This window comes from Peromyscus californicus, unplaced genomic scaffold (genome assembly GCF_007827085.1).
Source record: "Peromyscus californicus insignis strain IS unplaced genomic scaffold, ASM782708v3 Scaffold_3__1_contigs__length_106647218, whole genome shotgun sequence".
Lineage (NCBI taxonomy): Eukaryota > Metazoa > Chordata > Mammalia > Rodentia > Cricetidae > Peromyscus > Peromyscus californicus.
Genome location: NW_026294551.1, coordinates 68,494,902 through 68,522,654, shown reverse-complemented (window position 1 = coordinate 68,522,654; position 27,753 = coordinate 68,494,902). Strand labels below are relative to the sequence as shown.

Genomic DNA, 27,753 nt, shown 5'->3' with positions numbered 1-27,753 from the left:
AAAAAAAACACCACACACACACACACAACCACCAAAAAAAAAAAAAAAAAAATCCCCTCCATTTTCCAGATTTTTCTTGTAGTTAATATTCGGAATATAAACAGGGCTCTGCCTAAGCAGCTCCTTAGGGTTAGTGAGCAGAAGTGAGCCAGCTAGTGGGGGGATCCACGGGTTTAGAAGGTGCTGCCACCAGCAGTAGTTGTGATCCCTGTCTCAGAGCCAGCTTCAACTTTCTGAACCCCCAGGACACAACTATGGCCTGTCTTCTCGAATATATTAATTCAAAAGTGACCTCGATCTAACTCTTCCAGACCACCCACTACCTTTGTGGGGGGCAGTGGGGGCGCTGAGACAGTCTCACATGATGCAGGATAGCCTGAAACTCCTGGTCCCCTATCTGATACACCTTGAGAATGACCCTGAATTCTGATCTTCCTGTCTCCACCTTATCCAATAATTTTATCACCAAATGTCCTATATAAATGGCCTCTCTGAAATAGTGACTAGTGTTTGTTTTGTAAAATGAACGCTAAAAGCTATGGTAGGTGTCTGTTATGTTTAAAATAGGCATTGCCTGTATTTATTCCTTCATTCCATTTTAGAAGCATAATAACAAGATTTGGTTATTATCAATTGAATTTTTGAGGTCAGTATGAAGAATTAAAGGTTCTCTTACACCCAGCATGGTGGTAAACACCTGAAACTCCAACACTTGGACTGACTCAAAAAAACAAGACAACCAAGTTCTGTCAGAATTATTTTATGTATAACATATGGCAATTAATGGACTGATGTAAAATACTAACACTCCTTAAGACTGCATGATCCTACTTTTCTAAATTGAACACATTTCTGTTAACATAAAGATACAGCTGTTGTTGTTTTGATGAATTTCTCTGCCAGGCTTACATCTGTAAACTCAGAACCCAGCAGGCTGGAGCAGAACAATCAGGAGTTTGAAGCCAAATTGGTCTACACTGGTAGACTCAGTCTCAGAAACCAAAAAATTAACAAAGAAATAACATGTTCTTCTTCCTCTGAAAAGTATAGAAATGTTTAAAAACTCAATAATCCCCACCCTCCAGACTATTCGCCCAACAGCTGCACATGCACAATCCCAAATCAGGCTCTGCACTGACAAGCACTCTTCCTACCAACTGAAACTGCTAGTGGAATGCTGGGTATGACAAGCACATGTCTACATCCCAGCAGCATAGAAGGCTGAAGCAGGAATACCACAAATTCAACAGCTTCCTGGGCTACATAGTAAGGGCCCAGTCGTAAATCAATCTAATCTAATTTAATCTAAAAATAAATAAATTGCCAGTGGGATGTAAGTACATGAGGCTACACGTAACCATTTCTCTATCAAAAAGTGTTTCACTGACCATAGAAAATTTTAAGGCTAGACAAAATATGACACCTATACAATAGAATATCATGCAACCATAAAAAGAAATTAAGTAGAGATACATACTACATGGATAAGCCTTGAACACATTACGCTAAGTGAAAATATACAATTACAAAAAGCTACACATACATAGTTCCATATTGTTAGTGGAATTGGCAATGAAGCAGTCACTTGGTTCAGTAGTCTAGCACTTCATTAAAGTATTAAAGAGGTGACACACAAATCTGTATGCTACATATCCATCCTAAGGTACAGACACACACATAAAGATAAATTAAGCATATGCACACAAAACATTGGCCAGGCACATACTACCCGCCCACAAAAATAGTTTGAGAAACTGTTAGCTGAGACTATCACATAAATTTCATGTCATACTTACAGGAAGCGCGATGAGATGCCTACTACACTAGCTTCTTGTCTAAAAAGCTGTAGTCATGTTATCGCCCTGAGTACTGTAGGCAATCATAACACAGCAGGATTTGTCATTTTTGAAACAGGGTCTTCTGTAGCCCAGGCTGGCCTCAAACTTACCACATATCAGAAGGATGACACTGAATTTCTTCTGATCTTCCTGCTTCCACCTCTCTAGTACTAAGACTACAGGCCTGCATGGTTATGTGGTTTTATGCTGTGCTGGGAATCCAACAGAGGACTCTCACAACAGTATTTTATATATCTAAACACAAAAAATAGTATAAAAAAAAAAACCACTGTAGAAAGGGATATTTTTAGGTTTATTTTATGTATGTGGGTATTCTATCTCCATGTATGTCTGCACACCAGAAAAGAGCATTAGATCCCACAGGTCTACAGTCATAAATGGTTGTGAGCCACCATATGAGTGCTGGGAATTGAACCCAGAACCTCTGGAAGAGTAGCCAGTGCTCTTAACAGCTGAGACATCTCTCCTGACCCTAAAAGGATTTTTTAAAATATAAATACCAGACCTGCTGAAGGGTCTCTAGCCAGCCCAAGCATGGCAAACATGGCTCTGGCAGGCCTTGCCCTTCTCCCCGACTCCCTCTGCCTTGCTAAAAACTGTTAGATGACATCCCTAAACCTAGCCACCAAGGTCTACTTGTTTGGCCACTTCCTCCTCCTGAGGCTGACTACCAAGGTCCAGCTATCAAAGTATTGAAGTCCATAAATTAAAAGCCCCCTTTGGCTGCCCTAATAAACATGCCCAACCAAAAGTAAACACTTCATCCTAACACAGGATTTCCCCTTTTTCCTATGGGCCATATCTGTCTCCTCTCTATCCAGAGGCAGTCCTTTGTGTCCATGCCCCCCCCCCCAAATACCCCTTTCCTCTCTCCCTTGTTCCCTTCCCCTTCTCCCTCGTCCTCTGTCTCCTGTCTTTGTCTCTTATTCCCAGCCCTTGGTCCCTCTGGGGCAAATAAATTTCCTTTGTGCTGAGAACTTGATCTTGGGGTATCTTGTGCAGACTACCAGTCCCTTCACCTACAAATCCTCTCTGTGCAAGAGCCTCCTTTCCTGGATAAGTGTAGTGACCACCCCTCATCAAAGAGGCCTCTCCACAGCCAAGTAGAGACCATCACAGAAAACCACAAGTGGACACAATCCAGAGACTATGGGTAGCCCAGCCCCAATGGATACATTTATATCACAGCTCCTGCGTCTATGGCTTGGAACATCATGGAAGAGGGGGTGGAAAGATTATGTAAGAGTCAGAATATGAGGAAGTCTACTGTGAAACAGTCTCTCTCAGAAATGGCTACATAAACAAGATGGGAATAATGGCAATATCAATGGACATGTTAACATGACAGAGGGAAAATCTTGAAGTTATTGGTCAGCCTTGAAACCATATACATACAAACAGCAAAAACAGTCTCAACAGGTTTTTTTTTATTTTGTTTTGTTGTTGGTTTTTTTTAATTTTATTTGTGTGTGTGTGTGTGTAACAATAATAAAAAAAAGAGGCTATCAACTTGAAAGTGGGAGGGGTTGAGGAAGGGTAGCTAGGAGGAGCTGGAGGAAGGAAGGGAAAGGAGTGATATAATTCTATTTCAACTAAAAGTTTAAATAGTAGGCCGGGTGTAAGACTACACACCTTTAGTCTCAGCACTCAGGAGGCAGAGGCAGAGGCAGACAGATCTTGGAGTTCAAGGCCAGCTTGGCCTACAGATTGAATTCCAGAACATTCAGGGCTACAGAGAAACGCTGTCTCAGAGAGAGAGAAAAAAAAAAGTTTTTAAAAGTCAAAAAAAAAAAAAGTATACACACACACACACACACACTCCACAGACCAATGAAATAGCTAAGTGGGTCTGGGCATTTGCCACTAAGCCTAATGAGCTGACCCAAGTTCCATTCCAGGAATCCACATGGTAAAAGGACAGAATGACCCCTCCAAGTGTCCTCTGACCTCCCCATGTACAACTGCACACACATACACCATAAATAAATATGTGTGAATTTAAGAGACATACGAGGTTATTTTCGTTGTTTTTTGAGGCAGGGTCTCACTATGTAGCCCAAGTTAGTCTCAGCAATCTTCCCACTTTGCTGCCAAGTACCAGGATTACAGGAAGGTGCACATGGTCTGCACAGTCTCCCTATGAAAGATCTTTAGAAGCAACGACATGCATGAAGCTGTCAGTTCCTACGAAAACAATGCCTTCTGGAATACTGTCTGAGGACCTACCTGAAGCTGTTGTACACTTCCCATGTTTTATATATAAGTAGAAGGAATACTCTCTAATGATAAAAAGTACACATTTATAGTTATATAAACATATAGTTTATGTTAGCAATTGTTATGCACCTTACATAACTGTGTGTTCTATACCTGTCTATGACCAGCAGCATAGTAATTTTATACCATCATCACACACAGGCAACAGGACAGACACCATGACCATGTTACTGGGTCACTAGAATCTCCATCATGATCTTATGGGATCAGCATTGTTCCATAAGTGATCTGCCTCTTTTACTCAATCACCTGACTATGCTTAATGTTCATATTCATAACTGCATTATTCGTAATGGCTGAAATGTGGGAAAATAACTCAAAATGCCCACAAACTAATGAATAGAAAAATCAAATGCTGTATATGTACACACGGAATATTCAATTGTAAGAGACAATGACAGGTGCCACATTACTGAGAAATCCTGGTAAGAGGTAATGAATACAGGACTCCTTTCCAACCAAATATCCAAAGAAGCAACTCCCAGGGACAAAAACTTCATTACTGTGTCAGAGCACAGAGCTGGAAGAGTGCTGGTTTTTTCTGGTGATGAAAATACTATTTAAACAAAGAAGACAGTCAGCAACACTAACTTACACATTTCAACAAACTGAATTTACTATTATGTGAATTTTCTCAACAAGCCTGTTAGGGGGATCACCCTCACCCAAAAAAGAGGGGAAATTGCTTTTTACCCTAAGACATACTCTTAGAAGTGAAAATACTAGGGTCTCCACTTTGCCACAGGCCAGGGTGCCCTGCAGCTAGGTCCCACCGACTCACTTCCTGCAGCAATGCACTTGGCACACTGTATCCGGACCAAAACACCACTGCCCCTTAAATCCGGTAAAGAGACACTTGTATTATTACTGAAGTTGGAAGCTGTTTCCTCCATAATTTAGCACACTTTCATTTCCAAAAAAGTCCATTCTTATTAAAATAGATATCCTTATGAATAAATAAGTGTTAGGTAAACAAATGTGTCCATTTCTAAGGAAATACAGAAATAGTTACTTTCTCACTCTTTGGTCAGCAATAATTAACTCCTCTCAATTCAGCTTGGCTTAATAACTCAGAACAGTTTTACCTCAGTTTTTTTTTTTTTTTTTAAAAAAGGCAGAGTCTGCACTGGCTGTCCCAGAACTCACCATGCACACTAGGCTCACCTTTAACCCATGGATATTCACCTGCCTTTGTTTCCTGAGTGCTATAATTAAAGGCATGTATCATCATGCCTGGCTACTTCAGTTTTTAAACATTAAAACTTCCATTAAGTCAATTTTTTGGGGGGAGGGCAGGGGGATCAAGACAGGATTTCTCTATAGTCCTGGCTATCCTGGAATTCACTCTGTACACTAGGCTAACCTCGAATTCAGAGATCCACTTGCCTCTGCCTCCTGAGTGCTGGGATTAAAGGTATGCACCATCATGATCAGCTTGAAATCAGGTCCTTTTTATTTTTTTATTTTTTGAGACAGGGTTTCTCTGTGTAGCCCTGGCTGTTCAAGAACTCACTCTGTAACCACACTGGCCTCAAACTCACAGAGATCCACCTTCCTCTGCCTCTCAAGTGGCATTTACCACCACCACCACCACCTGGCAAAAGTCAGATACTTTTTAAAAGTCACAAGAACCACTCATTCTTGGACAGGGAGATGAAACAGTTATCACAAATACATATGAGCTCACCTGAATTTCACATATTTCTAGTTTCCTGACCCCAATGAATTTTCAAGAACTCCCAAGACATTTTAACACAATAGGAACAACAGAAAGGATATGAAACGTTATTAACATCTTCCACAAGCAAAGTGCACTGGGTGTCATCCCATTCCTAAGAAACCTATTATCCTGTCTGAACTGAAAACAAAATGGAAACCACCAAGGGTAAGAGGCCTTGCCATGTCACTTCCCAGCACCCCCAAGCTAAACTGGCTAAAAACAGTTGGCCGTCAATAGCATTCTACCACTTGCTGTGCGACTGATTAAAAGCCTCTATACACATGGTTCTCAACTTGTGAGTTGAGACCCTTTAGGGTCAAACAACTCTTTCACAGGGGTTGCATACCTGCATACCAGATATCCTTCATATCATCTATTTACATTATAATTCATAACAGTAGCAAAACTACAGTTATGAAGTAGCAATGAAGTAATTTTATGGATGACGGTCACAACATGAGGAACTATATTAAAAAGGGTCGCAGCATTAGGAAGGTTGAGAACTACTGCTCTATACAGTAGGTACCATTTTCACAAAAACAAGGTTAGTATTCATAAAATAAATGTAAAAAGGGACAGTGAGTATTTCCAAGGAGTAACACACACACACACACACACACACACACACACACACACACACACACACACACACCCCTTGATCCTACAGTTAAAAGGCTCGTGGAATATCAGAGAAGGGTGGAAAAAATGTAAGAGCTGGAGGAGTGGAGGAGTGCTGTGAAACACTGTCTTCAGGACATGGCATGGCTGTTGCAGTCAAGAGCTCACTGCATCTGTGGTTACCTTGGCAAGATCAGTGAGCATCCAATGGGCAACACTAACAGGACTCAGTGGGCTATTAGCACAAAAAGTAGATGACATGAAAAAGGATGGGGAACATGCCGGGGTTTCCTGAGAGTAGTAGGAGTAGGAATTGAGGGAACATATGATGAAGATATGTTATTTATATGTACAAAATTGTCAAAGAATATATAAGAGATGTTCTAAAAAATAATAGGCCAAAATTAACTCTGAATTTAAACTTTAAAAAACAGCATTATTTTAAGCATCAAAAAGTATAAAATAATTCTTAGCATTTTTCTTAAATTTTTGCTAAAGACTCACTCTGTGCCTTCCAACAGGCAGACAGACAACTACATATGTGTTCACAAGTATGTCGTGTTTTCAAGGACATTCTCAAGGGACTCAGTCCCTACTTCAGAAAACAAACGCACTACTTCTCAGTAGAAAAAGCCACATCAACAACACTGCTTTTATTCTTCTTTACCACATAAGAGATAGTTTGAGCAACATCCGTACAACCAAGGAAGCAGCATGCGAGTGAGAAAATGGCTACAGACAAGACAGAGACCGCAGGACTGTGAACAGCTGTAATGCAACACCGATGAAGGACAAGGTTAGGGAGGAGAAAACCAGAGCAAGAAATCAGCAGTCCATCCTGAGTCAATCATTCTGGTAAAAGACTGGTGGTTTAAACTGTACAACCCTGAGGGCTTTGGGATAGCTGTAACCACTGTTACTTAAAGATGCAGACACCTTTAAGATGTTGACAAGACTGGGACAGTGGTTTCCTGAGAGTACAACACACACACACACACACACACACACACACACACACACACACACACACACACCAGTAACTCTCCAAGTACTTTTACATGTATTAAATAAAAATCAAACTCTATCACAATTCTTACATGCTAAACTTTTTTCTAAGAACTTCTGACATAAAAAGTACAGCAGTAACTAATGAAACTGTCAACTGCAGACAATGTATTTTAATACAGACTTAGAGGTCTTCGATTAATCTCATCTTTGAGGCTGAAAATGTACAGCTCAATGACAGAGAGCTTGCCTAGCATGCAAAGGACCCTGCCAGAGTCTGATCCCTACCATGGGGGGTGGGAGGATGACTTTCTTCTAAAACTACCTTTCTTGTCCCATTTATCTACTTGTTTACTATATGTGCACATACATGTGCCATACGGAAATGTGGAAACTGGAGGGCACTTTGTGAGAGCTGGTTCTCTCCTTCACTCTGTGAGTCCCAGGGATTGAACTCGGATTGGCAGCTTGGCAGCAAGCACTTTTGCCTACTAAGCCATCTCATAGGCCGACTATAATTATTTTAAGATTAAGGCAACACCAGACTTGAGGCAACCTTTATTTTATCCTAGGGCTATTATTAAAGTAATCCTACTGTATATGGAATCATAGTTTTTGTTAGCCAATATAATATAATCAGGCCACTGTGTGACAAGAAGAGTGTCCTTAAGAAGAAAAAAGTAACACTGCTAGCCAGGCCTGATGGGACAGGCCTGCTGTCCTAGCACTTGGTAAGTGGAGGCAGGAGAATTAGGAGTTCAAGACCAGTCACTACACAGGGAGTTCAAAGACAACCTCTACTTAATTCTTTTCTCGAGGTACTTGTCACCATCTACTGCCCATCAACACAAAAGAGAGGAGACCGAGACAGGGTCTCTCTATAGTCTACATTGCCCCCATTCTCTTTTTTAAAGGTTTTCCTGCATTTTTATTCAGCATTACATAACATTTGCATGCTACATAATATGCTGCATAGTTTCCTAGCAGGAATGGAGGACCATAGCTCAGAGTTTTTCCACGAATCAGGAAAATGCTTTCTTAATGTTCTCCAAGTCCCTGGTCACATAACAGAGACTGACTCCAGTCATGCCCCTCTCCTTCTAGGAGAGCAAGGCTGGCAATTCTTTTCTCCATATCTTCACTATTGAACCCACAGATACACACAGTGGCCACTCCAGGGTGAGCAAGCACAAGCCCACTATGGTGAGGCCAGGGAGACTCTTGATCCACATTGACACACAATGAAACACACTCTGAACCCTACCCAGCTCCTCAAAGGTGACCTGGCTTCACCCTCTTCCCCACTCTTGATCCTCCTGCCTCAGCCTCCCAAGTGCTGAGTGTGTGCACCACCACAATTTTACTTGTAGCTTTACTCTTGTTCAACGTTAAATTCCCCTCTCCACTAGATCCTCTCTCACTAAACAAAAAATGATGCTTTTATGGTAGTGACATTTGTTTGAGTGAGATGTAATAGAATCTTACTTTTGTGAGGAAAAAATTCACTGACTTTTCTGCAAAGACATTCATCAAAATTACCCCCTTTGATGTTAGGGTGGAGACTCAAACCTTTTCCTTTGGTTCGTGTTTTCTGATGTTCTTTATGAAACAGTTACTTTATTTGGTGCTATGCATTAGAGAACACTTTGAGTCAAAGGATAATTAAGTAAAGTAAATGTGGCTCAACAAATAAATGCCAGCAACCAAGTTCAACTGCCAAACAATAAATTCACTGTGACAGGACAAGAGTCTCTAGAACTGGGGGGTGGAAGCATAAGGGAAGCTGTGAACACCCGAAGACTGACAGGAAATCATCTACTGACTTGGTAACACTGACTGGAGTCATCAGACAATAGCAAAATGTGCCTGTCAGGGAGAGCAAGCATTCAGATATGCTGATGGGAAAAACCAACTCAAATCAAAATGCTGAACTAGAGTGTTTGTATAAATCATACAGCAGGAAGAGGCAGGAATGTGTAATTGTACACAGCACACTGGCTCAGTGGGCTTCTGTCACTACAAACAGCCTGAATTCACTATCAAGGCTCAATCACAAGACCAGCAAACTCTCAGAGGCATTGTGAGATCTTTAGCATCTGCACCGAGATAAAGGCGCAATTAGGAATACAGTTAAGAAATTAGGGCCGGGCGGTGGTGGCGCACGCCTTTAATCCCAGCACTCGGGAGGCAGAGCCAGGCGGATCTCTGTGAGTTCGAGGCCAGCCTGGACTACCAAGTGAGTTCCAGGAAAGGCGCAAAGCTACACAGAGAAACCCTGTCTCGAAAAACCAAAAAAAAAAAAAAAAATTAAACCAGGTGGTGGTGGTGCACACCTTTGATCCCAGCACTCGGGAGGCAGAAGCTGGGGGATTTCTGTGAGTTTGAGGCAAGCCTGATCTACAGAGAGATCCAGGGCAGCCAGGCCTACAGAGAAATCTTATCTTGAAAAATACAAAAATAAATTTTTTAATTAAAATAATAATAATAGCCAGGACCACTCCTACCTCCAGAGGAGTGCTATGGCATTTGTGTGCATAGATGCACAACCACGAAGTACATTAAAAAATGAAAAAAAATGCACCAATTCATGAATAGGATCTTACTAATCCTAGGGCAACATTTCACATATAAACTTGAGTAGATCAATGCTGAATTCTAATAAAGATAACCCAGTCCATAAAATAAATGAATTTTTAAACTTTAACCAAACCATTCTAGTGTGTTATTCAAAATTACTTGACATGTAAAATACATATTAAAAATTGTAACAGTGGGCTGGAGAGATGGCTCAGGGTTAAGAGCACATATTGCTGTAGCAATCAAAGGTTGTTTCCTAGCACCCACATCAGCACATCACCACCACCTGTAACCCGCTGACACCCTCTTCCGAGCTCCAAAAGTAATTGCACTCATGCTCATATGCACATGCATACATACAGGCATAATTTTAAAATAATAAATATCTTTTTTGTTTTGTTTTTTTGAGACAAGGTTTCACTATGTAGCTCTGGTTGTCCTGGAACTCATTATGTAGACCAGGCTGGCCTCAAACTCACAAAGGTCCACCTGCCTCTGCCTCTTAAGTGCTGGGATGAAAGGCGTGCGCCACTACACCTGGGCTAAAAATAATTTTTAATTATGAAGGAGAGCCAGTGTAGTGGTACAAAATTATAATCTCAGCACCTGGGGCCAAGGCAGGAGGATGACAAAGTTGAGGCCAGACCAAGTTAAATAGCTAAGACCCTCTCTCAAACACGACAATAACACATACAAATACATATGTAGGTTTTTGGGATTTGGTGGGGTTTTTTGGGGGGAGGGGGTCAGTTTTTTGAGACAAGGTTTCTCTATGTAATGTTTCTGGCTGTCCAGGAACTCACTTTGTAGACCAGGCTGGCTTCAAACTCACAAAGATCCACTTGCCTCTGCCTCCCAAGTGCTGGGATTAAAGGCATGTGCCACCACTGCCCAGATGGTTGTTTCTTTTAATGTGAAATAAAAATACAAAATCTGATTTTTGTGGTTATTATTGCTTAGAAATTAAGGCTACCAGACACATAAGCTTAAACTGTGTCTTCATATTTATATAAAAGCACACATAAACTTACCTCATATGGCTATGAAATCAGTCCAGATACTAGTTCCACAAAACAAATTAATGAAAAGATAAATTATTACATATTAAATAAAAAGACAAAAATGTTTAGTCAATAGAGAATAATTTGTATTTGCACAATTATTCATTCAGGAATTTCTAAGCCACCCATTTCAAAATTTTATCTAAAAGATTGCTTTAATCAACAGGAAATGATGCCTATAGCTTTAATAAGGTTTCTTGTCTCAACAGAACACTGAAAACTGCATGTAATTAACTTCACTGGCATCCTCCCTTCTCATTAAACTCGCTGCAGTTCAAAAATGCCTATCAGAGACTGGGGCTATAGCTCAGGAGGGTAACTGCCATGCAAATGTGAGGCCACTGTTTCAACCTCCAGCATTACAAAAAAGAAAGCATTCATGTACATCCTAGCATCTTTCAATAAGAGCACAAATATGTATATCCATACACTAAATATTACTCAAAATGGTCATATACATTACTGTAACTAGCTGCTAATATACCGTGAAAATACAGGGTTTTTATGTGACACACCATCACTCTGCCCTCACACCCCCAGCTCTGCTTGAGAGAGGAGTAAACAGGAAGTACAGTCTGAAAGGACATATATATATAGTCATAAATTCAACTTCTGTCTGCTGAAACTCCCCCCTAAAGCTCTGAGAACGGTTTGAGCTTTTGACAAGAAACGGTAATAATTCTGCAAGAAGGGGCTGGTGAGGCAGTTCAGTCAAGTGTTCACTATCAGTCCCCAGCACTCATGAAATCCATGCAGCAACACACACCTACAGTCCCAGCACTCATGAAATCCATGCAGCAACACACACCTATAGTCCCCAGCACTCATGAAATCCATGCAGCAACACACACCTACAGTCCCAGCACTCATGAAATCCATGCAGCAACACACACCTATAGTCCCCAGCACTCATGAAATCCATGCAGTAACACACACCTATAGTCCCCAGCACTCATGAAATCCATGCAGTAACACACACCTATACTCCCCAGCACTCATGAAATCCATGCAGTAACACACACCTACAGTCCCAGCACTCATGAAATCCATGCAGCAACACACACCTATAGTCCCCAGCACTCATGAAATCCATGCAGCAACACACACCTACAGTCCCAGCACTCATGAAATCCATGCAGCAACACACACCTACAGTCCCAGCACTCATGAAATCCATGCAGCAACACACACCTACAGTCCCAGCACTCATGAAATCCATGCAGCAACACACACCTATAGTCCCCAGCACTCATGAAATCCATGCAGCAACACACACCTACAGTCCCAGCACTCATGAAATCCATGCAGCAACACACACCTATAGTCCCCAGCACTCATGAAATCCATGCAGTAACACACACCTATAGTCCCCAGCACTCATGAAATCCATGCAGTAACACACACCTATACTCCCCAGCACTCATGAAATCCATGCAGTAACACACACCTACAGTCCCAGCACTCATGAAATCCATGCAGCAACACACACCTATAGTCCCAGCACTCATGAAATCCATGCAGTAACACACACCTATAGTCCCAGCACTCATGAAATCCATGCAGTAACACACATCTATAGTCCCATGAAATCCATGCAGTAACACACACCTATAGTCCCAGCACTCATGAAATCCATGCAGTAACACACACCTATAGTCCCAGCACTCATGAAATCCATGCAGTAACACACACCTAAAGTCCCCAGCACTCATGAAATCCATGCAGCAACACACACCTACAGTCCCCAGCACTCATGAAATCCATGCAGCAACACACACCTATAGTCCCAGCACTCATGGAATCCATGCAGCAACACACACCTACAGTCCCCAGCACTCATGAAATCCATGCAGCAACACACACCTACAGTCCCAGCACTCATGAAATCCATGCAGCAACACACACCTATAGTCCCAGCACTCATGGAATCCATGCAGCAACACACACCTATAGTCCCCAGCACTCATGAAATCCATGCAGCAACACACACCTACAGTCCCGGCACTCATGAAATCCATGCAGCAACACACACCTATAGTCCCCAGCACTCATGAAATCCATGCAGCAACACACACCTATAGTCCCCAGCACTCATGAAATCCATGCAGTAACACACACCTATACTCCCCAGCACTCATGAAATCCATGCAGTAACACACACCTATAGTCCCAGCACTCATGGAATCCATGCAGCAACACACACCTATAGTCCCAGCACAGGGATGGCAGAAACAGGATCTCTAGGGTCTTGCTGGCCAGCCAACCTGATTGAATCTGCAAGGTCCCAGTAAGACTGTCTCAAAAAGGGAAGAGTGGAGAGAAGCTCAAGGAACAACACCTACAGGTTAACCTCTGGGCTACACACATGAACACTCAAAAGAATACTGCCAAGGTTATATAAGTGACAGTAATTGCTTTTCTTTAACAAAGGTTAACCAAAAAGTAGAAAAATAGAATATGTAAGTCACCAACACTCAGCCTTCAAGAATTGCATCTTGCCAGGCAGTGGTGGTCTCAGCACTTGGGAGACAGAGGCAGGCAGATCTCTTAGTCCAAGGCCAGCCTGATCTACAAAGGGAGTTCCAGGACAGCCAAGGCCACACAGAGAAATTCTGTCTCAAAAAACAAAACAAAACAAAACAAAACAAAAGGGGGGAGGACAAGAGTTAGGTGGGAGGCATCAAATGTTGCAAAATAATCGTTTACACTGTGAAGATGTATCTTTGCCAAGGAGCCTTCTGATTGGTTTAATAAAGAGCTGATTGGCCAATAGCTAGGCAGGAAGAGGCTGGGCAGGACTTCCAGGGACAGAGATGGTATGGAATATTATTTGAAGATGTGTTATATTTGTTTATACTGTGGAATATTTGTTTAATGATACAAAGATGTGCTGCATTCTTTCTGTTGCATTTAACTCTGTGAGGCTGTGTTACTTTGCCTACCTAAAACACCTGATTGGTCTAATAAAGAGCTAGGCAAGAGAGAATTAGGCAGGGCTGGCGGGCAAAGAGAATAAATAGAAGGAGGATAACGTGAGAGGAGGAGATGGGGATTCCAGGGGCCAGCTACCCAGCAACACAGCCAGACACAGAATAAAAAGGAAAGAAAAGATATACAGAAATAGAGAAAGGTAAAAGCCCAGAGGCAAAAGATAGACAGGATAATTTAAGGAAAGCTGGCTAAAAATAAGCCAAGCTAAGGCCAGGCATTTATAAGTAATAATAAGACTCTGTGTGTGTATTTATTTGGGAGCTGGGTGGCAGCTCCCCAAAGAGTAAAAAGTAAAAAAAAAGAAAATACCAACTACATAGAGAAGACTCTAGGAAGAAGAAAGGTGGGGTCGCCAGCCAGATAGAGAGGAAGCAAGATGAACAGTATGGAAATGAGGTAACGAGCCTCGTGGAAGAACGTAGATTTAAAAATATGGGTTAAGACCGGGCGGTGGTGGCGCACGCCTTTAATCCCAGCACTCGGGAGGCAGAGGCAGGTAGATCTCTGTGAGTTCGAGGCCAGCCTGGACTACAGAGTGAGTTCCAGGAAAGGCGCAAAGCTACACAGAGACACCCTGTCTCGGAAAAAAAAATATATATATATGGGTTAAGTTATGAGGACTAGTTGAGAAAAAGCCTAAGCTAAGGCCAAGCTTTCACAATAATAAGTCTCTGTGTCACTATATGCAGACTGGTGAGCTCAATGAGAAAGTACTACTACACTGAAATATGGAGTAAGCACCCCCAAAAAGTTTTAAGTGAGCCAGGTATAGTGGCTCATTTCATGTTAGCACTCAAGAGGTACAGGCAAGAGGATCTCTTTGAGATTGAGGCCAATGTGATCTACACAGTGAGTTCCAGGATAGCCAGAGCTACATGGTGTGAGACCCTGTCTCAAAAAATAAAACCCAAACAAACCGAAACCAACTTCTAAGTCTTGTCACCTCCTTCAGATCACGTTCTTATCTCTGTATTTCTTCACTCCACTTCTCTTCATTTCTTCTGCCCCTTACCATTTATAAATCTCAGTGTGTTTCCACTTTATATATCAAAAATGTTTGGTTTCAAACTTACTTTTTCCTTTTGCATCTTGTTTATTTCCACTAATTCTTTTTTTTTTTTTTTTTTTTTTTTTTTTTGGTTTTTCGAGACAGGGTTTCTCTGTGTAGCTTTGCGCCTTTCCTGGAACTCACTTGGTAGTCCAGGCTGGCCTCGAACTCACAGAGATCCGCCTGGCTCTGCCTCCCGAGTGCTGGGATTAAAGGCGTGCGCCACCACCGCCCGGCCCCACTAATTCTTTATAGGACTATATTTTCTGCCACAGAAACACACATGCACTCCACCAGCTCCACATGCTCACTTAGCAAATGTGAGCACCTTCCACAGCCACCCACTGTCCAGATACTAGCTGCATTCCAGAAAATGAAACCAAGTTGTAGCCCTAGGGGCATAGACAGCACAACTGTATACTAGGGCCAAGGACTTCAAAGAGACTAGAGTGGAGTCCACCGAGGAAAAACTGAAACTAGAGCTCGGGACAGTACACACAGCAGAGGATCCCCTAAGCACTGCAGCTACTCTGGTCCTCATTTTCTGTAACAGAGAGAGCCACCTGTTGCGGTCTGCTTCTGTTCTGTGATAAAAACCACTGTCCAAAACCACTCCCTGGCTCACTTACCAGCTCCTGCTTGACTTTCTGCCCTGACTTCCCTCAGTGATATACTATGACCTGGAAGTATAAGCCAAATAAATCCTTTCCTCCTCCCAAGTTACCTCTGGTCCAAATGTTATCATAGCAACACAAAGGAAACGGGAACACTACTGAAGCTCTTGAACATAGAAGTAAAATAATTAGACTTCCATTTTAAAAACATGACCTGGCTGCTCTGCTGGAAACAGAAGACAGAAGAAGCAGCAGGAGAAGGGGTGCTTAGAGAGTGGAAGGACTTGAAGAAACTGGGTGTATTCATTTCTGAGTGTCATGTGCCTGTTTTTGCTAGGGATCAAACACTGGGCCTTGCACATGCCCATCAAGCACAGCCACCAAGCTGTCTATCCCTAGAGGCCCTGCATTTATTCTCAACATGGCTTTTAAGGTAAATAAGAAGTATGTATTTCCACAACACCTTCTTTGAATTCAATGTGGAGTACCAAGAAGGTGTGCTAGGCTTTCAGTCACAGGCGCTGACAAAGATTACAGTTAACAAGATGAGGAAGACTAGAATGGAAACAATGATCAGGGAAGGAGGAGGGGGAGAATGAGTTTAATTGTGATGTTTGTTAAATAAGAGAAGCCAAGCCTATTAGCTAGTTGAACATGTTGACTGTGCAGATGGATCTACAAGACTGGAGGTCAGAAAAAGATTCAGACTAAAGATAAAATTCTCGGCTTGAAATACATGGTAATTCTCACTAGATAGGATGAGATCACAAGAAGACTAAATATAAATACATCAGAGGTCTAAACATAGAGCCTGGGAACACTGCCTCCTTTTTTAAAAAAGCTAGGGCAATGAAAAGGAAGCACCAGAAGAAACTGAAAACACACAGCATTATCCAGAAAGCAAAGGGAAGAAAGGCTTCAAAGACATGATTATCAGTCAAGGCAAACGCTGCTGTCTCCACTGAAACTGACAACGGAGAACTGACCTCAGAATCTACCACCAAGGAGGTTACTGCTAATAACCTCAAAAAGGGTTAGTAGACTAGGTTAGTACCTAGACTGACTAGGTGAGGAGCTGGAAGAGACAAGCAAGAACTAACTGATAACCAAGAAACAACTTTTTTAGAGCAATAACTAAGGAAAGAGATGAACATGTTGAGGAAGGCTTTTCAGAAGATGGGAGATTTTTCAGCATTTTCTAGATATGATTAGATGACCCAGTAGAAATAGGACAACGATATACATGCTGAATGAGATGAAGACTGAAGCAGTTAATATCCTTGACCAAAGAAAGGAATATAACCAGAGGGAAGCAGGGAAAAAAAAAAGATGCAGAAGGTGTGAGTAGAGATGTAAGATAGCCAGGAAATGTTTTCTGATTGCTTTCATTCTGAGTATTCAAGAAACAAGGTCATCAGCTGGAAATGGAAAATGAGGGGAGGGTTGCAAGAGATGATGCACGAAGTGTAAACAGTCGTGTAGGAGAAAGAAAGCACTGACCAGGGGAAAGCACCAAGATTATAGACTGTGAGAACATGTAAGGCTAGCAGGGCCAGTGGGCGTGAACTGAGAAGACCTGGGAATGGTCCAGGTAAAAAAAAATTGCTATAAAGGCTTTGGGTGGCAGTGTGGTCAGATAAGTGCAATGACAGAAGGATGGAGTGTAGAGAGAAAATAAATAGTGGACACCTTGGGGTCAAACAGATAAAGAATATTCAAGAGAGGTTATGGAGAAAGGGGCCTGACAGCAAAATGATGCTAGCAGCAATGGACTGTGTGTGTGTGAGTCCCACACACACAGAAGTGCCCTGAAAGTGGCATTACTAAACAGAAGGTGGGAAGGGAGGATGCTGAGACCCCAGGAAAATGCTTAAAGCTATGCTGTATGGAGTCACTTTAATGTACTATCCTCAGTTTTATTAACATGCTACTCAGCTAATTTAAAGGCTAACATAAAACTCCTTCAGCAAAGTGAGTCTATATTGAGCACAGTGAGTCAGAGAATTAATCCCAGCCACAATAGAGGGTGGTTCCCAGGCATGGAATATCCAAGATTACCACTTAACTGCTGTATGGAGTCACTTTAATGTACTAGCCTCAGTTTTATTAACATGCTACTCAGCTAATTTAAAGGCTAACATAAAACTCCTTCAGCAAAGTGAGTCTATATTGAGCACACTGAGTCAGAGAATTAATCCCAGCCACAATAGAGGGTGGCTCCCAGGCATGGAATATCCAAAATTACCACTTAACTATATTGCCAGGGCCATATTAAACTAACGACCTACTCAACAAAAATAGCAGATAACAGTTGAACCAACTACTTAAAACCTCATCCTGGCCGGGCGGTGGTGGTGCAAGCCTTTAGTCCCAGCACTCGGGAGCCAGAGACAGGAGGAACTCTCTAGGTTCGAGGCCAGCCTGGTCTACAGATCGAGATCCAGGACAGGCGCCAAAAAACTACACAGGGAAACCCTGTTTGGGGAAATTAAAAAATAAATAAATAAATAAATAACCCACCTCATCCTTTCTCCCAATCTCTTAACAGGGGAGGATACCTTTACTGAACAATTGGCAACATTGTTTATAAAACAAAGAAACAAACAAAAAAGAAAACCACCAGCTAGGTGTGACCATCTTTAATCACAGCACTCAGGAGGCAGAAGCAAGCAGGTCTCTATGAATCCAAAGTCAGCCTTGTGCACATAACAAGTTCCAGGCCAGCCAGATCTACATAGTGATAACCTGTCTCGGGGAAGGAATAAAAAAAAAAAAAGAAAGAAAGAAAAGAAAAGAACTAATATAAAACTAGTGCTGAGTGACAGACACTAGATTCCATTATCTAAGACTAGAAAAGCTACACACTCTTCCTAAGACCTAGAGTTCAGTCTGCAGGGAAGGCTTGCTGGCCCAGTGAGAACCCTTGCTTCCACTTAAACCACATCAAGTCCCATCTCTGAGTAGAACGTCTGCATAGAGACCTGCAGTTCCCCACAGTAGGAAGGTATAAACCACACAGAGTGCTGGACAGAGTCCAGGGTCATTCTGCTTTCCTACACAAAAGGTCAGAAGACTGAGGTGCTTGCTTAACACCTAGGGCACCCTGGGGTCCACCCCCAGAACTGGAAAGAAAAATAAAGTCAAAGTAGATGACTTGATAAACCAAATAAAACAAAAATAATTTTGTGCCTTGGTACAATACACTTTCAAAAACTCTACCATGAAGATGTCATAAGAAACTGTAGCATGAATTTCCAGATCAGTAAATAAAAACTGGTCAGGACTCATGCAATGCCTATAAAAAAATAAATCAGATTCAATGTAAATTCATGTAGCATTTCTTAGGAAAAGGAATTTGTTTTACCATAATCCACTTTAACTACAAACTTTGTAAGTACTATAGTTTCAGGCAAAGATTACTTCTTACTGAGATGGGACATTTCAGTTCAGAAATCCCCTTTGTAAGGGATAACAAACCAGTTTCAACTACCCTCTGCTAGGAGGATCAGAAACTCAAGGTCATCCTCAGCTACACAAGTAGCTGTAAACCAGCCTGGGCTCCATTGAGACCTATCTCCAAAAATAAATGAATGAATCTATAAGAAATCAAAAATACACATTTTCAATTGTTTCTAAAAACCCTCTAAGAGGACTGGCAGACTTCTCAGTAGCTCAGAGCTCTACTTGCTCTTTGTTGAGCACCTGGGTTCAGTTCCCAGCACCCACAAGAAGATTCACAACCATCCAAAATTCCAGTTCCAGGGGATCCAAGGCCCTCTTCTGGCCGCCACAAGCACCACACACAAATGCAGTACACATACATTCGTGGAAGCAAAACACTCAAACATATAAAATAAAACAAATCTTATAAAACCTTAACAAGAGGCTGGAGAGATGGCTCAGCAGTTCAGAGCACTGGTTGCTCCTTCCAGAGGACCGGTTCAATTCCAGCACCCACACGGCTCACAAGTCCAGTTCCAGGGCTTCTAACACCCTCACACAGACATACATGCAGCTCAAACACCAATGAACATAAAATAAAAATAGATTTTTAAATTTTAAAAAACTTAACAAAATGTTCTAGACTCATCCTTAAGCAAATAACTAAACATTTTCATAATTAAAAATAACTGAGACTTAGGCCAGGCATGGTGACACACGCCATTATTCCCAGCACTCAGAAGGCAGAGGCAAGCAGATCTCTGTAAGTCTGAGGTCATTCTGGTCCACAGAGTGAGTTCCCGGACAGCCAGAGCTACACAGAGAATCCCTGTCTCAAAACAAACAAAAACAATCTGAGACTTAAAAACATAATAGCAGGTTTATCCTGGAGAATGTGAAAATAAAGTACCTGAAAAAATGTTTTATGCTAATGCTATTATAATAAACTTTCAGAATCTATACAAATACCACAGGCACAGGCTACAATATGCTTAGTTCTTAATCATTTTAGGGCTTACAACTGAAAAAAAGAAATGTCGTCTAAATCTAAAAACCACTCTTACAAAAAAATGAACTACTGCCCCTGACAGAAACACAACCCTTGAAAGCCTTGAAAACAGTTGTATAAAGGTTTAAAAGAGATTAATTGAATGAAAAGAGTTAAACTGAAATGGGCGGAGGGTGAAAGGGCAGGGTAGAGGAGGAAAAATGGAGATGACCTTTTCAAAAAGTCATATGGAAGCCTGCCAATTACTGTAGAAGCTTCCTAATACACACACACACACACACACACACACAGAGAGAGAGAGAGAGAGAGGGGGGGGGGATGAATGAATATGTCCCAATAACAGGACAACAATGCCCCTACTAGACACCACAAGCTAACAACCCAGTGCCAGGAATGAACTCCTCTTCTGGAGGTGTTGGCAAGTAAGGTCCCATATGCCCCTAAACACTACACTACAGACTATTGCCAATGCTATTGGTTACTTTCGAGAACTTGATGTTAAGACCCTATTGCTGATGATGGTATGTACATGGAGATATTAAGCTGGTATTAACTTGAAAGTTTCATCACTAGGAGCTAGCTTTCATAATTCCAGAAGGTACTATGAATGCTACTGGAGCAGAAAAGTAATCACCAATCTTATCAGCTGTGAACTTTGCAAACTACAATAACAACAGGTTTGGCAAGGACATGGTCACTGGTACAGCAGGGGCATAAACATTATAGGAGTAACCAACCACTTTCTAACTGGATATAAGTCCTGCTCCATAAGATGAAACCCATCCCAGCACTCGGGAGGCAGAGCCAGGCGGATCTCTGTGAGTTCGAGGCCAGCCTGGTCTCCAAAGCGAGTTCCAGGAAAGGCGCAAAGCTACACAGAGAAACCCTGTCTCGAAAAACCAAAAAAAAAAAAAAAAAAAAAAAAAAAAAGATGAAACCCATACCTGGCACCATTTTGGGGTTAAGAACCTATGGCTGTTCACAGACTTTAGGGGAGAATCTATCACTATTATTCTGCTAAATGGACAAAGTATTAAACTGACTCCTAATGACATATTGTTATGCCTATACATTAATGCATCTCTGAACTCTTATCAGGGAAGCTTCTATTTGCAGTAGCTGGTGATTATCACAGAGACCCACAGTGACCAAGGTGCAGAGAATAAGAGTTTACAGAATGTTCAGCCCTAAATGAAACATCTATACTGTATACCCTCTCCTCCCGTGGCTCAGAGATCATTTCAGAGGAGAGAGTAGAAAGACTAAGAGCCTAAGGTGGTAAATGAACACAAGGAAACAGTGTCCACATGACACAGGCAGGCAGCTGAATACATGAACTCACAGTAGTTATCAAAGCATACATTAAGCCCAGTACAAGCTCAAGCTAGTTCCAAATCCCAGCATGAAGAAAGGAGGTGGACATGACGTCCCACCCCTAGCAGAGGTACTACTGGCAACTGATAGCTTCTGAGAGAGGACAATCAATTTTCCCTAGGTGTTGTCACTGGTCGGATGACCACACTCCAGTAGGTCATACACTTACGAATATATGGACAACCCAAATTAGACTTGATGGGTAGGGAGGAAAAAAAAAGAGAACACAAAGTTGGGTTGGTTGGGAAGGGGAATGGGCATAGGAGTTGAGGGAAGGAGTGAATATGGTCAAAACTCAATGATGGATGGATGGATGACGGAGGGAGAGAGGGAGAGAGGGAGAGAGGGAGAGAAGGAGGGAGGGAGGGAGGGAGGGAGGGAGGGAGGGAGGGAGGAAGGAAGGAAGGAAGGAAGGAAGGAAGGAAGGAAAGAGGGAGGGAGGGAGGGAAGGAAGGAAGGAGAGAAGAGGGGGGAGGGGAGGAGGAGAGGAGGGGAAGAAGGAAGGGGAGGAAGGAAGAGGAAGAAGGGAGGGAGGGAGGGAGGAAGGAAAAGAAAAAAAATTCTCCACCAATATTTCAATATTTCAAATATTCCAACAGTTAAAATAAAAACTCAAAGTTAGCCAGGCGGTGGTGGCACACGCCTTTAATCCCAGCACTCGGGAGGCAGAGTCAGGTGGAGAGTTCAAGGCCAGCCTGGGCTACAGAGCAAGATCCAGGACAGGCACCAAAACTACACACAGAAACCCTGTCTTGGAGAAGGAAAAAACAAAAAACAAAAAAACAAAAAAACTCAAAGTTAGGATAATACTTTGAAAACATAGTATTTTTTAAGTATACCAAAAATGATGAATTCTTATATTCTTAGCAAAGTTACTTTACCACTTCCTGTTGTCAATAAGTCTGAAGTATTTATTTAAACAGTATGAATATACAAAGATTTCTACCAATTTACTTTTCACTGAGGTAAAATATATAGCATCTTGGCCATTCTCAATGCACTGAGAGTTATGTCAAGCAATCGCACTGTGAACTTTTCATCTGAAGAACAGAAATTCTCTACCCATCAAGTAATTCTCCATCAGCCACATCTATATTTGCTTTAGACTTGTTTTTATTTTTACATATAGGAGCATTTTGTCTGCATGTATGTCTGTGTATCATGTGCGTGCAGTGCCTTCAGAGACCAGAAGAGAGAGGGGTGTCTGAATCCCCTGGTACGGGAAATTACAGACAGTTGTGAGCTGCTATGTGGGTGCTGGGAATCAAACCAGGGTTCTCAGGAAGAGCAGCCAGTGCTCCCCAGCACCAGACACATCTATATTTAATAACTACTTTTTGCCAAGGAATTCCAGCTCCTGTTTATCTACTACCTTCTCCACCTCTGCCCTTTCCTCCCTCCTCCCTCTGTTCGCACGCATGCACACACAAGCATACGCATGCACACACATGCATACGAGTACACAGACACGTTCAGACAGAACAGTCCATCCTCTGACCTCATGACCCTCAACTTCTCTTTCTGAACACTGCTCACATTTACAGAAGAAATGCAAATAGCTTAAGTCACAAAGACACCGCCCCCCACACAAGCTGCTGTTCAAGACACAGTGATCTACCAGCCCCGCTAGCTGACTTTCCACCTGGAACTCTCAGACAGGAAGGAGCCTCAGGCTCAAAAGCCTCTAGAAGAAATCTGTTGAGTAACAATCATTGGGTTCAAATCTCTGTAGGGGATTATTAAATAACCAAAGAGAGTCCTCTTCCACTGGCCATGGGGAACTAACGTAGGCCATAGTCTTGTGGAACAAGCTGGCCAAGGATGAGCAGCGACCCTTGAGCAAGAAGCATGTTGTATCAGACATCATCACAGCCCATTCAATGATCTTTACTGGCTCTGTAATCATTTACCTTAAGGTTTCTTATAATACTGGGCAGTCATGGTACGTTATCAAATAACTTCCTACAAGAAATAAACCTTCTAAAACTATCACAGCTCTCTACCACTAAAATTTGAGGGGTTACTTTCTTTATTGGTCCTAAGAACAACTACAATGAAAAAGTGAACAACCAATAAGTCTAAGATCAGAAAGTTCTGTTTTCAGGTACTCATGATTTCCTTTGTTACTCCTAAGAATAGCCACAAAACAGCTAACAGCCAATGTCTAAACTTGGAAAGTCCTATTTGAATGTTCACACAGTCTACACAATGATAAAATGTTTCAGGCACTGGTAAGTCACAAGGTCTGACTAAATTCAAAAGCTAACTGTAAAAACAGTGGTAAATCTTCATTACCTTGTAATGATGGAGACAGACTGTGCAGAACGTTAATTTGAACTTCTAAAGGAGTCAAACATCATTCAATGATGGAGATATTCTGCAAAATGTATCATTAGGTGATTTCCTCACCATATGACTATGATAGAGTATACTTTATGAAAACCCAGACACTACGGCATTCTACAGACCGAAGACTATGTGGTGTATATCCTCATATAACTCTTCCTATATGAAACAGAACATTTTAATAACTGTCAGGGCTGGAGAGATGGCTCAGCAAGGCGGCGGCGCACACCTTTAATCCCAGCACTCGGGAGGCAGAGCCAGGTGGATTTCTGTGAGTTCGAGGCCAGCCTGGGCTACCAAGTGAGTTCCAGGAAAAGGCGCAAAGCTACACAGAGAAACCCTGTCTCGAAAAACTAATAATAATAATAATAATAAAAAAATAAAAACAGAGACAGTGAGAGTGCTGAGCACCTTTAACCTCAGCACTCAGGACGCAGAGGCAGGCAGATCTCTTGAGTTCAAAGCCAGCCTGGTCTATAGAGTGAGTTCCCAGGACAGCCAGGTCTACACAGAGAAACGCTGTCTCAAAAAATAAATTTTTTTTTAAAAAAAAGGAAAATAAATAAATAAAACAGAAATCTTAATTTTTATTTATTTATTTGTTTGTTTGTTTGTTTGTTTATTTCTTTTTAAGAAAAGAGAAACTAGGTGCTGGGAAGATGGCTCAGCTGTTTAGAACACCAGTTGGTCCTGTGGAGAATCTGGATTCAGTTCCCAGCACTTACATGGTGGCTTGGCTAACAACCATCCATAACTCCAGTTCGAGGGAATCTGACACCCCCTCTGACCTCCATGGGCACCAGACATAAATATAGTATACATACATACATACATGCAGGCAAAACATTCTTACATTTAAAATAAAATACAAAAATAATTTTTAAAAGAGAAAGAGAGGGGCTGAAGAGATGGCTCAGCATCTAAGAGCACCGGCTGCTCTTCTAGAGGTCCTGAGTTAAATTCCCAGCAACCACTTGGTGGCTCACAACCATCTATAATGGGATTTGATGCCTCTGGCATGCAGGAGTATATGCAAATAAAGCACCCATACATATAAAATACATGAATACATTTTTTAATCTTTTTTTAAAAAAAAACTATCATGACTCTCTACCAATAAGATGTGTGGGGTTACTTGTATTACTCCTAGAAAAAAATACTGAAAACTCAATCTCTACACATCTAAAATCAAAACATTCTAATCAAATGCACTCTTCCCTTATTATTGCTAGGAACAGGCATAAAAAGTCAAATCTTTTGACCAGAAGTCATAATGTGGCACATAATTTCACTGTTTTTAAACCATACATGAAAATATAAAAACAGAATGAAAACGAGTGGGGGCTGCAACTGAGGTGGACCACACGAGGCTCTGGCTCGATCTCACCCGAAAGCAACCACAACAAAAGACAACAGAAACTTTATGTTCATAATAATTGCAATGCTACTCTCCACCTCTTTCTTCCTGAAGCAATGTGGCAGTTCACCACGGCCCATTCTTTTACACAGTGCTGAGGAACCAAAGCCAGGCCTTCATGGGTGCTAGAAAAACACTATCAACTGGGTTACAACATACATGTCTTCACCATTTGGGTTGTTTTTTGGAGGAAGTTAGGTTTTTTTGTTTTTTGAGGGGACTGTTTTGTTTTGTTGGTTGGCTTTGTTTTGAAATAGGGTCTCATGTAGCTTAGGCTGGACTGGAACTTGATAAGCAGCCAAGGATAACTTTTACCTTCTTGATCCTCCTGCGTCTACCTCCACCTCTTCAGTGCTAGGATTACAGGAATGTACCCCAATTTATGCAGTGCTGAGGCTCAAGCTCAAGGCCTCATGCACGTTACACACACTAGCACCTAAGCTATATCCTCAGCCCACATCCTTTGCTGTTGTTCTTCCCCCACCCCCGACTCTGTTCTGTACCTCTCGATGGCCTGGAACCAGCTATGTAAAACAGGCTGGCCTTGAACTTACAGGGATTCACCTGCCTCTTGCCACCCAAATGCTATGATTAAAGGTTCACACCACAGCGCCAGGTGGTGGTGGCGCATACCTTTAATTCCAGCACTTGGGAGGCAGAGGCAGGTGGAGCTCTGTGAGTTCGAGGTCAGCCTGGTCTACACAGCAAGTTCCAGGACAGCCAGAGCTGTTACACAGAGAAACCCTGTCTCAAAAAAAAAAGGGGGGGGGGGGGCAACACAAGACAATGCCGAGCCCACACCCTCATTTTAATAAGCAGTTTTATCATAGTTGTCATACCAGCAAGAAAGTCCAAACAGCACATATTATACTAATAATCCTCTCCTGTCAGCACTACCTGGTCAACTGTATATTCCTTTTACATGACAAGCAAGGAGCCAAAATAAAACTGCTGAAGAGGTACTTTATTTAAGACATTTCTTCCTTTCTACCCATCAAGCCCTTCTTTTGCGGCACTGAAGATGGCACCCAGAGCCTGGTACACGCATGCTAGGCAAGTGTACTACCATAAGCCGCAACCCCAGCTCTGTTAAAAATGAAATAAAATAAAATGGCTAAAATATCCAAAACAAAAGAAAGCTACTAATTTATCTTCAAGGGTTTTGTTTTTGTTTTTTGTTTTGTTTTGTTTTGTTTGAGTTGCACATAGCTCAAGCTGGCCTCAAGTTTGCTAAATAAGTCAAAGACGGCCTTGAACTCATGATCTGTTTCATGTCCAGTCTCACAGGTGCTGGCATTAAGGCTCAAACTATCACACCACGTGGTGCTGGTGATTGAATGAGGGGCTTCATAACAACTAACCTATATTCCCTGCCCATCTTTGGGAATTTTTTAATGACTGTTTTGGAATTGTGTGTATATGTCAACTATATTCAGGTGCCCCATGAAGACCAGAAGAGGGCGTCATATACCCTGGAGATGATGTTACAGATGGTTGTGAGCCATCCAGTGTGAGTGTCGGAAACTTCAATCTTCTAGAAGAGCAGCAAGTGCTGTTTAACACTGAGTGGGGATTTTTTTTGTAGCTCAGGCTGACCTGGAACTCAGAGATACACTTGCCTCTGCCTCCTTAGTGCTGAGACTAAAGGCCTGCAACGCCACCACCACCTAGGGTGTATATATATATATATAAATGTTATTACAAAGATTCTTACTGAAACACATCTGAAATCACACTATCAATAAAAACACTGCATCAAAATCTAATTCAGGAGAGAATGAAACCATGGTTGAAACCTTTCTGCCTGCCACTTTCAAATCTACACGGATTTTTATTAAGCTGAGAAATGAAACTATAACCCAGTAATCTTAGCCTTAAAGAGTTACTTATTAACTTTTGAGTAGACTACTATGAATTCACACTTCCTGAAGTTCACCAGCCATCTTTCCTAAATGAAGTGGTGCTGGGATTTGAGGCAGTCCTCATTTGCTCCACGGATACCACAGAATGAACTTCATGCTCAAGCTTGAGAGAGAAATCATTTTGGGCTTTGTCCCTTCCACAAACAGCATCCAACACCAGTCTCTGAGCTTAATATGTGTTTAATGAGTATGCTGAGTAGGCGGTGATGTTTAACCACCAGGAAGACATTAGGTCCCTTCCTCTACAGTTCAGAGCTCTCCCTGGCTCATACAGATTCTCAAGACCATACCACAGTCCCTCAAAAGCCCATACACTTCTTTATTCCTACAAAATAGAAAGCTAAGCCTCAAAATACACCCCAAACACCTTTATAGTCGCCATTATTTTCAAAGAAGATGAGAAATGGGGCCTGTTAAGAAACAGAAAACTCTAAACCAACTTCTCTCAAAATTCCACATCTCAAGCGTACTGTC

At 41.9% G+C, this 27,753-nt stretch overlaps 1 protein-coding gene across 3 annotated transcripts in view; it reads right to left on the bottom strand.

Annotated features, from left to right (window-relative positions):
* Nucleotides 1-27,753, bottom strand: part of Cdc42se2 (CDC42 small effector 2) — a 77,829-nt gene that overhangs the window by 49,014 nt on the left and 1,062 nt on the right. Inside the window, exon 1 of one of the 3 annotated variants that reach the window (XM_052757736.1) lies at nucleotides 13,321-13,421. The exons of 1 other annotated variant lie outside the window; for it this stretch is intronic. The gene's annotated coding sequence lies outside the window, so the exon portion shown is untranslated. Of the gene's footprint in view, nucleotides 1-11,087; nucleotides 11,112-13,320; nucleotides 13,422-27,753 lie in introns of those variants that run through there. One more of the 3 variants, XM_052757735.1, reaches the window with a different exon arrangement.